Source organism: Esox lucius, chromosome 25, assembly GCF_011004845.1.
Source record: "Esox lucius isolate fEsoLuc1 chromosome 25, fEsoLuc1.pri, whole genome shotgun sequence".
Taxonomy (NCBI): Eukaryota; Metazoa; Chordata; class Actinopteri; order Esociformes; family Esocidae; genus Esox; species Esox lucius.
This window is the reverse complement of record NC_047593.1, coordinates 6,856,825-6,870,531: the sequence shown is the minus strand read 5'-3', so window position 1 is coordinate 6,870,531 and position 13,707 is coordinate 6,856,825. Positions and strand designations below refer to the sequence as shown.

At 37.7% G+C, this 13,707-nt stretch overlaps 1 protein-coding gene and 1 long non-coding RNA gene across 5 annotated transcripts in view; both read right to left on the bottom strand.

Annotated features, from left to right (window-relative positions):
* LOC105030177 (butyrophilin subfamily 3 member A1) overlaps positions 1–13,707 on the bottom strand; it is a 145,624-nt gene that overhangs the window by 111,112 nt on the left and 20,805 nt on the right. The gene's annotated exons all lie outside the window — the stretch shown is intronic.
* Positions 8,970–11,855, bottom strand: LOC117594124. Of its 4 annotated transcripts, XR_004575504.1 has the most exons (5): positions 11,805–11,855; positions 11,096–11,146; positions 9,678–9,728; positions 9,206–9,265; positions 8,970–9,029 (listed from the first exon to the last, which is right to left on the bottom strand). It is a non-coding gene; the product is annotated as an uncharacterized LOC117594124 (long non-coding RNA). The 4 variants fall into 4 exon arrangements; XR_004575506.1 differs by lacking the exons at positions 11,096–11,146; positions 11,805–11,855 and adding an exon at positions 10,387–10,442; XR_004575507.1 differs by lacking the exons at positions 11,096–11,146; positions 11,805–11,855 and adding an exon at positions 9,914–9,956.

Genomic DNA, 13,707 nt, shown 5'->3' with positions numbered 1-13,707 from the left:
GGAACAGTGCAACTCGTGACCAGACCTGACCCTAGTGGCCGGCTGTCTAAAGCTCTCACGGGCAGGGGGGTGGCGAGGACCTGGAGGGGTATGCGTGACCGCAGGGCAAAAGACCTATCCATGAAATTCCCAGCTGCGCCTGAGTCTACCAGCGCCTTACACCGGGAAATCAGCGGAAAGCCGGGGAACCTAACAGGAACAGTGCACATAGAGAGGGAAGAGGTTAGTGGCGAATGTGCATGTGCTACCTGGGGTGACGCGGAAGTGCCATGCCTGTCGCCTCTCGACTCAGGGAGGGAGGTGCGGTGTGGTGCAGTAGTACGGCCTCGTCGCCCCTTGGAGGCACTCCGCACCTGCCCTCCCCGACATCTGCCCGGCAGTGCAGCCGTCCCCAATTCCATGGGGACGGCGGTGTCAGGTTGGCAGGGTGGAACGGACGGGCCTCTTCCGGGACGTCCTCGGGCAGCCAGCAGGTTGTCGAGACGGATGGACATGTCAACCAGCTGATCGAAGGAGAGGGACACGTCTCGACAAGCCAGCTCCCTCCGGACGTCCTCGCGAAGGCTGCAACGGTAGTGGTCGATTTGAGCCCGTTCGTTCCACCCTGATCCCGCTGCCAGGGTCCGGAACTCCAGTGCGAACTCCTGCGCCGACCTCGTCCCCTGCCGTAGGTGGAACAGCCGTTCACCCGCCTCTCTTCCTTCGTGTGGATGGTCGAACACGGTTCGGAAGCGGCGGGTGAACTCGGCGTAGCTGCCCTGGGTGGGCTGCTCGGTGTTCCAGACGGCGGTGGCCCACTCCAGGGCTTTTCCGGACAGGCAGGAGACGAGCGAGGTGATCTTCTGTGCCTCGGTCGGCGCAGGGTGCATCGCCTGGAGCGCGATGTCCAGCTGTAGAAGGAATCCCTGGCAGCGGTCCGCCGCCCCGTCGAAATCCCTGGGTAAGGGGAGATGTAGTGCCCCCATGCTAGGCGGCGAGGCAGGGGCAGGCGGAGAAACGGCCGGTGCTGCGGGGGTCTGCTGGCTCAGCTCTAGGCGCTGCACCGCTTTTAAGACATTGTCCATTGCAGCGCCTAGGCTGGCCAGCATTGTTGAATGTACCTGGACCGCCTCCGCAACACCGACCTCGCCTGTGGCTCTCGTAGGCTCCATATCCTTGCTGTCTTTATTTAGGTGTGTAATTCTGTCACGGCTTCGGTGGTTGAGAGGAGCAAGGAGGAACCGGAGAAGGCGTGATGGAATGATAGTTTAATATATCTATATCCCAGCGAGAGAAATCAGCATGAGCTTAACACAAAGCGATGAACAGCTCTTCACATGGCAAGAGACAATTACACACAAAGACAGGGGGAGCAGAGGGAACATATATACCGGGGGAAACAGCGATGATGAGGAACAGGTGCACAAACGAGACACAGGTGAAATGTATGATGAGACGGTGGTGTCAGAAAGCAGGTGACGTCGACCGCTGGGGCCCGCCCGCTGCAGGGGGAGGTGAACCAGCAGAGGTCGCAGTCGTCACATTAAGTGAATTTAAAATTATTTAAAATTTGATAATATTTTGTTTCAAATACTTTCATTTTCATGAATTGCTTCTATAAAATTTGTAAAACTTGTAAATGTTATTCTAAAGCTGAATGAATATTTCCCCTATAACCTAACCTTCCATATTAACATATAATGCTTTGTTTCAATAAAAGCATTCTTTGAAAATCTTACCTACAATCTTAGTGAAATCCAAAGAATTTGCATATTGGCATTTTATTTTTTGTCTCAGTATTTCAGAACTTTGATATTATTATGATACAATTACTATAGGGTTCAGTGCAGACTGTCAACTATAATTTGTGGGTATTTTAACAGTATAACAGTATATGATAAAGACCTGGAGTCTAGGAGCAACTGGCCTAATCTAAGAAGACAAAATGTCTCAGTACACTTCAGAATTAATCCTGGTGCTGCTGTCAGCAGTTTCATCAACATTAGTGAACCAGTTCCAGTGGCATCCATACATGCCCAGAAAATAACACCCGTCCCATTGTGTGCTAGTTCCCTTTTTCTTGACACTTTACTTCACAAAAATCTCTGTTTTATCTGTGCATAATACCTCTTTCTGGAAACCTGCAGTCTTTTACAGTTGTATTGTCTCTCTTGAGTTTTATTCAAATAACACACCATTTCTAAGACTGTTAAAATCCTAAAAGAAAGAGATACGCACATATATTTATTTAGTTTCCAGCCAAAAATCTGAATAATTTACTACTTAGCTTATTCCACAAAGAAATTGCCCTGACAATATTATTTTAGTTAAGTAGTTTAAGTTTCTAAACGGTGATTCTTTACTTTTACTTTGGAACTGAATTCACTTGTGGTCAGTTGTATGTGCATAAGTCCAAATTCAACCGAAATGTAATGCTGCAATTTGCATGGAGAAAAGATGGATAACCAGAGAATTGTTTGATGAGGTCTCACAATCATAAGCAATCTCAAGGCAAACCTTGATTATGCTGTTCCCATGGTACGTAATGTTATCAAGAAGGGTAAAACTGACACATCTTGTATATATGCTTGTGCATGGTAAGAGACCCACTGCTGAGTTACAGACATAAGAAAGTAGTTTGCTGAAACACACCTGAAAATGCCACAATCCTTTTGGGACAAACTTCAGTGGACAGATTATATAGAGCATTTCAGTAAATCACAACTCTATATTCAGAAAAGGCAAAATTAGGCTTTCAAAGAATATAACGCCTTCCCGTGTTTCAGTCAAACATGGAGGAGATTAATTGATGTTTTGAGGTTGCTTTGCTGTTGGTACTGGGTGCCTTAAATTTCTCCATGACATCATGAAACCAGAAGAATATCAGGGTAATGCCAGTCTCAGAAAGCTGGGTTTCCATTAAAGGCAGGACAATGAAAACAAACACGATATATAAAAATAGGAATGATTCAAGACAAATCACTGGACTGTTCTGATATGGCCAGCAATCAGTCCGTATCTAAATCCCATTTAAAGCATCTGTAGAGATCTGGAAACAGCAGTTTTACATTTTTACAGGTAGAGCACATATTAGGTTAAATAGATTCCCTGCAAATAATATTATTCTGATGTCAAATAAATGTTTTCTCTCGATCACTTTACCTTCCAGTTTATCCTTATTGTCAGTTGTTGTCAGGTTTGCAGGTGACTGCACTGGGTTTTCTGGGCCTAAGAAATCACATGTATGTCATTATATTGCTTTGCATTTATTGTCAAGAACATTTGTTGTTATTTACAATTTTACTATAGTAAATTGAATTAAGGCCTTAGGAATGTCCCTCTACCTGTAAATAATATATCTCTAAGGACAAATACATGTTTTCCTCTGATCACTTTACCTTGAAGATCAACTTGATTGTCAGCTGTTGTCAGATGTGCAGGTGTCTGCACTGTGTTTCCTGGGCCAAAAAGGTCAAATTTAAGTCATCATCTTGCTTAGTGATTGTCAAGAATATTTATTCTTATTGTAGTATGATTATCAAATTATGTCGTTAAAATGCCTCATTATTATTTTCATGTTTTCATGTTTATTCATAACATATACAGCCTTACAAATGCCAGTCAGTACTGTTCAATCACTTAGTAAGAAGTGGAACATTTGGGGATCTCTTGATACTAAGCCAAGGTCAGGTAGACCAAGAAAGATTTCAGCCGAAACTGCCAGAAGAATTGTTCAGGATACGAAGAAAAACCAACAAGAAACCTCAGGAGAAATACAGGCTGCTCTGGAAAAAAAAACGGTGTGGTTGTTTCAAGGAGCTCAATATGACGATACTTAAAAAATAAGACCTGCATGGTCTAGTTGCCAGAAAGAAGCCTTTACTGTGCCAAAGCCACAAAAAAGCCAGGTTACAATATGTCCAACAACACCTTGATACACCTCACAGCTTCTGGCACCCTGTAATTTGGAGTGACAAGACCAAAATAGAGCTTTATGGTCACAACCATAAGCGTTATGTTTGGAGAAGGGTCAACAAGGGGGAGTGTGAGCTCTAAAGGCACAGGGTATCTTGTGAATATTGATGGCAAGATGAATGCAGCATGTTATCAGAAAATACTGGCAGACAATATGCATTCTTCAGCACAAAAGTCGCAAATGGGACACACATGGACTTTCCAGCACAACAATGACACTAAGCACAAGGCCACGTTGACCCTCCAGTGGTTACAGCAGAAAATGGAGAAGGTTCTGGAGTGGCCATCATAGTCTCCTGACCTTAATATCATCAAGCGTGTGTTTCATGCAAGACAACCAAAAACTTTGCAATTTGCAATTTTGCCAAGATGAATGGGAAGCTATACCACCTGCAAGAGGACCTCATAGACAACTATTACAAAAGACTGCACGCTGTCATTGATGCTAAAGTGGGCAATACATAGTATTAAGGACTAAGGGTATGCAAACTTTTGAATAGGTGTCAATTCATTTTTTTTCTTTGTTGCCATGTTTTGTTTTATGATTTTACCATTCCATAATGACCTAATTGATCGTGCGTTTATTTCACTGAAATATGATAATAAAATAAACGCTCTTAGAATGCATTGTTATAATATTTAATAATGCCATCTTGTTTATTTGAATTCTACATTTGAATGTGAATCCCATAATGTGTTTAGCCTACTCACTCATGTTTTCTTCACAAATGGTACATATATTATCAATTCTCTAAGGGAATGGAAACTTTGAGCACATCTTTTAGTTCCTGCTTCCCCATTATAACCTGTTGGTCTTTGTTTTGGTTCCACCCTGATAGATATTGGGCATGAAAAGTCACTGAATTAGGCGTGACACAGTGTATGAGAGTACTGACTATTTCTATACGAAGGACTCTAGTTAGGAAACATGAAGCCCCATTGCTGATGGGTCCCAAACACAATGTCCATACCTCCTGATAGGAATTTTCCATGTGACTGTCATAGACTCTATGAATAGACCCATGGACCATAGGTTGGCACATACCATTGTGAGGAAGCCTGTCTTTACCTGATGATACGCATGTATTTTAATGCTATTCTCTTGTTAGAAGAGTGGTTCCCTATCTTGTGGTATATGAGGTATCGTATCGCAAGCAGTTGGTATCCACTATTGAGGGGCCACACACAACCTGATAAGCTGTGGAGCCAGGAAACTCAAGAGGGGACACTACCAGACCATGTAAGGTTAGGATATAGAATACACATATGAGAATGGAAGACAGACAGATATTGGAGGGGATGTGTTGGAGGATAATGGACTGTGTTAACCTTGTAATTATTGGAGAACATGTAAGAATGGAAGGTCAACATCATAGACTCATGCTGAATAAAGATGGCTCTCCCCTGATTTCCGGTTGCATTCATTGTGTTCATGAATCAAAAATGGATAGAATCTAACAACACTTAGGTAGCGTTGTTCTGTCCTGTGTTTTATTTTGTTCCTACCTTTCCCAGTTCAGTTTATCCAGTTTTCTGTTTTTGATTTAATTCATTTATTAAATGTCCTCCATTCTCACTTCACTTGTGTCCTGCCTCCATGTTTCAGCGTTACAGATAATTTTACCTTCTGGCTTAACTTTATTGTCAGCTGTTGTCAGATTGGCAGGTGTCTGCGCTGGGTTTTCTGGGGCTAAAATATCCCATTAATGTCATTATATTGCATTGTATTGATTGTTAAGATCATCATTCTAATGTACTATTTTACTATAGTATGTACTATTTTTACTGTAGTAGGATGATCAAATTGCTGCATTAAAAATGCCTCATTATTATTTTCACGTTTTCATGTTTATTCATTAAACATTCAATGAAATGAAATCAAGCATTACCGGTAATATATTTTGCATAGTATAATTACATTTTTCCATCCATAATTTTACCTTCCAATTTAGCTTCATTATCAGCTGTCGTCGGATTTGCAGCTGTATGCACTGTGTTTTTTAGGGCAAAAATATAAAATTTATGTCATGATCTTGCAATTGGTTGTCATGAATAATTATATTTTACTTTAGTATGATTATCAAATTAAGGCATAAAAAATGCCTCATTATTAATTACATGTTTTTTTGATTCATCACACAAATTAGGTTAAATTGATTCCCTGTAAATAATATTATCCTGATGTCAAATAAAGGTTTTCCCTCGATCATTTTACCTTCTGGTTTATCCTTATTTTCAGTTGTTGTCAGGTTTGCAGGTGACTGCACTGTGTTTCCTGGGCATAAGAAATCACATGTATGTGGTTATATTGCATTGCATTGATTGTCAAGAACATTTGTTGTATTTTACTATAGTAAATATAATTGAGGCCTTAGGAATGTTCCTCTAGCTGTAAATAATATATCTCTAAGGAAAAATACATGTTTTCTCTCGATCATTTTACCTTCTGGTTTATCCTTATTGTCAGTTGTTGTCAGGTTTGCAGGTGACTGCACTGGGTTTCCTGGGCATAAGAAATCACATGTATGTGGTTATATTGCATTGCATTGATTGTCAAGAACATATGTTGTATTTTACAATTTTACTATAGTAAATAAAATTGAGGCCTTAGGAATGTCCCTATACCTGTAAATAATATATCTCTAAGGACAAATACATGTTTTCTCTCGATCATTTTACCTTCTGGTTTATCTTTATTGTCAGTTGTTGTCAGGTTTGCAGGTGACTGCACTGGGTTTCCTGGGCATAAGAAATCACATGTATGTGGTTATATTGCATTGCATTGATTGTCAAGAACATTTTTTGTACTTTACAATTTTAATGTAGTAAATTAGATATAGACTTTAGGAATGTCCCTCTAGCTGTAAATAATATATCTCTAAGGACAAATACATGTTTTCTCTCGATCATTTTACCTTCTGGTTTATCTTTATTGTCAGTTGTTGTCAGGTTTGCAGGTGACTGCACTGTGTTTCCTGGGCATAAGAAATCACATGTATGTGGTTATATTGCATTGCATTGATTGTCAAGAACATTTGTTGTATTTTACTATAGTAAATATAATTGAGGCCTTAGGAATGTTCCTCTAGCTGTAAATAATATATCTCTAAGGAAAAATACATGTTTTCTCTCGATCATTTTACCTTCTGGTTTATCCTTATTGTCAGTTGTTGTCAGGTTTGCAGGTGACTGCACTGGGTTTCCTGGGCATAAGAAATCACATGTATGTGGTTATATTGCATTGCATTGATTGTCAAGAACATATGTTGTATTTTACAATTTTACTATAGTAAATAAAATTGAGGCCTTAGGAATGTCCCTATACCTGTAAATAATATATCTCTAAGGACAAATACATGTTTTCTCTCGATCATTTTACCTTCTGGTTTATCTTTATTGTCAGTTGTTGTCAGGTTTGCAGGTGACTGCACTGGGTTTCCTGGGCATAAGAAATCACATGTATGTGGTTATATTGCATTGCATTGATTGTCAAGAACATTTTTTGTACTTTACAATTTTAATGTAGTAAATTAGATATAGACTTTAGGAATGTCCCTCTAGCTGTAAATAATATATCTCTAAGGACAAATACATGTTTTCTCTCGATCATTTTACCTTCTGGTTTATCTTTATTGTCAGTTGTTGTCAGGTTTGCAGGTGACTGCACTGGGTTTCCTGGGCATAAGAAATCACATGTATGTGGTTATATTGCATTGCATTGATTGTCAAGAACATTTGTTGTATTTTACTATAGTAAATATAATTGAGGCCTTAGGAATGTTCCTCTAGCTGTAAATAATATATCTCTAAGGAAAAATACATGTTTTCTCTCGATCATTTTACCTTCTGGTTTATCCTTATTGTCAGTTGTTGTCAGGTTTGCAGGTGACTGCACTGGGTTTCCTGGGCATAAGAAATCACATGTATGTGGTTATATTGCATTGCATTGATTGTCAAGAACATATGTTGTATTTTACAATTTTACTATAGTAAATAAAATTGAGGCCTTAGGAATGTCCCTATACCTGTAAATAATATATCTCTAAGGACAAATACATGTTTTCTCTCGATCATTTTACCTTCTGGTTTATCTTTATTGTCAGTTGTTGTCAGGTTTGCAGGTGACTGCACTGGGTTTCCTGGGCATAAGAAATCACATGTATGTGGTTATATTGCATTGCATTGATTGTCAAGAACATTTTTTGTACTTTACAATTTTAATGTAGTAAATTAGATATAGACTTTAGGAATGTCCCTCTAGCTGTAAATAATATATCTCTAAGGACAAATACATGTTTTCTCTCGATCATTTTACCTTCTGGTTTATCTTTATTGTCAGTTGTTGTCAGGTTTGCAGGTGACTGCACTGGGTTTCCTGGGCATAAGAAATCACATGTATGTGGTTATATTGCATTGCATTGATTGTCAAGAACATTTGTTGTATTTTACTATAGTAAATATAATTGAGGCCTTAGGAATGTTCCTCTAGCTGTAAATAATATATCTCTAAGGAAAAATACATGTTTTCTCTCGATCATTTTACCTTCTGGTTTATCCTTATTGTCAGTTGTTGTCAGGTTTGCAGGTGACTGCACTGGGTTTCCTGGGCATAAGAAATCACATGTATGTGGTTATATTGCATTGCATTGATTGTCAAGAACATATGTTGTATTTTACAATTTTACTATAGTAAATAAAATTGAGGCCTTAGGAATGTCCCTATACCTGTAAATAATATATCTCTAAGGACAAATACATGTTTTCTCTCGATCATTTTACCTTCTGGTTTATCTTTATTGTCAGTTGTTGTCAGGTTTGCAGGTGACTGCACTGGGTTTCCTGGGCATAAGAAATCACATGTATGTGGTTATATTGCATTGCATTGATTGTCAAGAACATTTTTTGTACTTTACAATTTTAATGTAGTAAATTAGATATAGACTTTAGGAATGTCCCTCTAGCTGTAAATAATATATCTCTAAGGACAAATACATGTTTTTTCTCAATCAATTTACCTTCTGGTTTATTTTTATTGTCAGTTGTTGTCAGGTTTGCAGGTGACTGCACTGGGTTTTCTGGGCATAAGAAATCACATGTATGTGGTTATATTGCATTGCATTGATTGTCAAGAACATTTGTTGTATTTTACAATTCTACTGTAGTAAATTAAATTAAGGCCTTAGGAATGTTCCTCTACCTGTAAATTATATATCTCTAAGGACAAATACATGTTTTCTCTCGATCATTTTACCTTCTGGTTTATCCTTATTGTCAGTTGTTGTCAGGTTTGCAGGTGACTGCACTGGGTTTCCTGGGCATAAGAAATCACATGTATGTGGTTATATTGCATTGCATTGATTGTCAAGAACATTTTTTGTATTTTACAATTTTAATGTAGTAAATTAGATATAGACTTTAGGAATGTCCCTCTAGCTGTAAATAATATATCTCTAAGGACAAATACATGTTTTTTCTCAATCATTTTACCTTCTGGTTTATTTTTATTGTCAGTTGTTGTCAGGTTTGCAGGTGACTGCACTGGGTTTTCTGGGCATAAGAAATCACATGTATGTGGTTATATTGCATTGCATTGATTGTCAAGAACATTTGTTGTATTTTACAATTCTACTGTAGTAAATTAAATTAAGGCCATAGGAATGTTCCTCTACCTGTAAATTATATATCTCTAAGGACAAATACATGTTTTCTCTCGATCATTTTACCTTCTGGTTTATCCTTATTGTCAGTTGTTGTCAGGTTTGCAGGTGACTGCACTGGGTTTCCTGGGCATAAGAAATCACATGTATGTGGTTATATTGCATTGCATTGATTGTCAAGAACATTTGTTGTATTTTACAATTTTACTGTAGTAAATTAAATATAGACTTTAGGAATGTCCCTCTAGCTGTAAATAATATATCTCTAAGGACAAATACATGTTTTCTCTCGATCATTTTACCTTCTGGTTTATCTTTATTGTCAGTTGTTGTCAGGTTTGCAGGTGAATGCACTGTGTTTCCTGGGCATAAGAAATCACATGTATGTGGTTATATTGCATTGCATTGATTGTCAAGAACATTTGTTGTATTTTACAATTTTACTATAGTAAATAAAATTGAGGCCTTTGCAATGTCCCTATACTTGTAAATAATATATCTCTAAGGACAAATACATGTTTTTTCTCGATCATTTTAACCTTCTGGTTTCTCTTTATTGTCAGTTGTTGTCAGGTTTGCAGGTGACTGCACTGGGTTTCCTGGGCATAAGAAATCACATGCATGTGGTTATATTGCATTGCATTGATTGTCAAGAACATTTGTTGTATTTTACAATTCTACTGTAGTAAATTAAATTAAGGCCTTAGGAATGTCCCTATACTTGTAAATAATATATCTCTAAAGACAAATACATGTTTTCTCTCGATCATTTTACCTTCTGGTTTATCTTTATTGTCAGTTGTTGTCAGGTTTGCAGGTGACTGCACTGGGTTTCCTGGGCATAAGAAATCACATGTATGTGGTTATATTGCATTGCATTGATTGTCAAGAACATTTGTTGTATTTTACAATTTTACTGTAGTAAATTAAATTAAGGCTTTAGGAATGTCCCTCTAGCTGTAAATAATATATCTCTAAGGAAAAATACATGTTTTCTCTCTATCATTTTACCTTCTGGTTTATCTTTATTGTCAGTTGTTGTCAGGTTTGCAGGTGAATGCACTGTGTTTCCTGGGCATAAGAAATCACATGTATGTGGTTATATTGCATTGCATTGATTGTCAAGAACATTTGTTGTATTTTACAATTTTACTATAGTAAATAAAATTGAGGCCTTTGCAATGTCCCTATACTTGTAAATAATATATCTCTAAGGACAAATACATGTTTTTTCTCGATCATTTTAACCTTCTGGTTTATCTTTATTGTCAGTTGTTGTCAGGTTTGCAGGTGACTGCACTGGGTTTCCTGGGCATAAGAAATCACATGTATGTGGTTATATTGCATTGCATTGATTGTCAAGAACATTTGTTGTATTTTACAATTCTACTGTAGTAAATTAAATTAAGGCCTTAGGAATGTTCCTCTACCTGTAAATTATATATCTCTAAGGACAAATACATGTTTTCTCTCGATCATTTTACCTTCTGGTTTATCCTTATTGTCAGTTGTTGTCAGGTTTGCAGGTGACTGCACTGGGTTTCCTGGGCATAAGAAATCACATGTATGTGGTTATATTGCATTGCATTGATTGTCAAGAACATTTGTTGTATTTTACAATTTTACTGTAGTAAATTAAATATAGACTTTAGGAATGTCCCTCTAGCTGTAAATAATATATCTCTAAGGTCAAATACATGTTTTCTCTCGATCATTTTACCTTTTGGTTTATCCTTAATGTCAGTTGTTGTCAGGTTTGCAGGTGACTGCACTGGGTTTCCTGGGCATAAGAAATCACATGTATGTGGTTATATTGCATTGCATTGATTGTCAAGAACATTTGTTGTATTTTACAATTTTACTGTAGTAAATTAAATTAAGGCTTTAAGAATATTTCCCTCCAACTGTAAATAATATATCTCTAAGGACAAATACATTTTTCTCTCGATCATTTTACCTTCTGGTTTATCTTTATTGTCAGTTGTTGTCAGGTTTGCAGGTGTCTGCACTGGGTTTCCTGGGCATAAGAAATCACATGTATGTGGTTATATTGCATTGCATTGATTGTCAAGAACATTTGTTGTATTTTACAATTTTACTGTAGTAAATTAAATATAGACTTTAGGAATGTCCCTCTACCTGTAAATTATATATCTCTAAGGACAAATACATGTTTTCTCTTGATCATTTTACCTTCTGGTTTATCCTTATTGTCAGTTGTTGTCAGGTTTGCAGGTGACTGCACTGTGTTTCCTGGGCCAAAAATGTCAAATTTATGTCATTATCTTGCTAAGTGATTGTGAATAATATTTATTTTTACTGTAGTATGATTTTTAAATTATGTGGTTAAAATGCCTCATTAATATTTTCATGTTTTCATGTTTATTCCTAACATATATTTGGTTAAATAGATTCCCTGTATAATATTACTTGAATGACAAATAAATGTTTTCCTTCGATTATGTCACGTTCTGGCAGGGCTGCCAGCCTCCCTCCCTCACTTCATCACGGACACCTGTTTTTGTTCATTATTGCCCACGCCTGTTTTCCATCATCACAGACCTAATTTATAGTTGTGCTCATAAGTTTGCATACCCTAGCAGAAATTATGAACATTTGACATTGATTTTGAAAATATGACTGATCATGCAAAAAAAATTTTTTTATTTAAGGGTAGTGATCATATGAAGCCATTTATTATCACAGTTAGTTGGCACCTTTTTAATCATAATGATAACAGAAATCACCCAAATAGCCCTGATCAAAAGTTGACATACCCTTGAATGTTTGGCCTTGTTACAGACATACAAGGTGAGACACACGTGAAAATGGCAAATAAAGTTGACTTTCCCACAAATTGCAATTAGTGTCTGTGTATAAATATTCAATGAGTTTGTTTGCTCTCACGTCTATGCACTGAGCAGGCTAGACACTGTGCCATGGAGAGCAGAAAATAACTGTCAAAAGACCTGCATAACAAAGTAATGTAACTTTATAAAGATGTAAAAGGATATAAAAAGATATCCAAAGCCATGCATATGCCAGTCAGTACAATTCAATCACTTAGTAAGAAGTGGAAAATTCAGGGATCTCTTGATACCAAGCCAAGGTCAGATAGACCAAGAAAGATTTCAGCCAAAACTGCCAGAAGAATTGTTCAGGATACAAAGAAAAACCCACAGGAAACCCTCAGAGAACTACAGGCTGCTTTGGAAAAGAACGGTGTGGTTGTTTCAAGGAGCTCAATACGACGATACTTGAACAAAAATTTGTTACATGGTCGAGTTACCATAAAGAAGCCTTTACTGCACCAATGCCACAAAAAAGCCTGGTTACAATATGCCCAACAACACATTGACACGCCTCAGAGAAAGTATGATGTTTTACATAGTCTAAATTGTAAAGAGAGGTACAGACCCCCTGTAGTGCACTACTCACTCACACAAATACCAGTGTGAGGTTGGGGGTTGTTTGAAATGGGTTTTTGACTTGTTTGAACGCTTTAGAAGAGAAACAGTCTTACTGGTGACATTATCAAAATTGGGTATTCTAATTCGGCTACACTGGTGTTCATTATTATGGTTTTGACTTGAAGGAACCGGAATTGTCAATTCCATGTTTATCAACATATTCAATGACTCTTCATTATTTTAATAGACATGTATAACTGTGTACTTAATTTCTGTCCTAGTAGGCAATCATTGGAATGTCAACAGATGTTTCTTTAGGGTGTATGCCGAGACAAAAAGGTTTGCTTGCTATTGCCTAGCTGGTTTGTTTCTCAAGATAACAACAATGTGTCCCTAATTGATAATGGATCTATTCTTAAAGACTAGGGTCCGTTATCCTTAGGTCAGTAATCCAGCCCCCCCACTCCAGGGTGAGCTCTGGGGAGATAGGGCATGAAGGGGGGGGGGGGGGGGGTCATGATTTATGACAGGATTACAGAGTGTCTTTGATGTGCTAGGATAATAAAAAGAGACTTGGAGAAACTCACACTGGCCCTCATTTATCATTCTTGCGTAGAAACGGGCGTATATGTTGGCGTAAGATTTTGCTTACACTAATCTCACCGCCTGATTTATGAAGCTGTGCG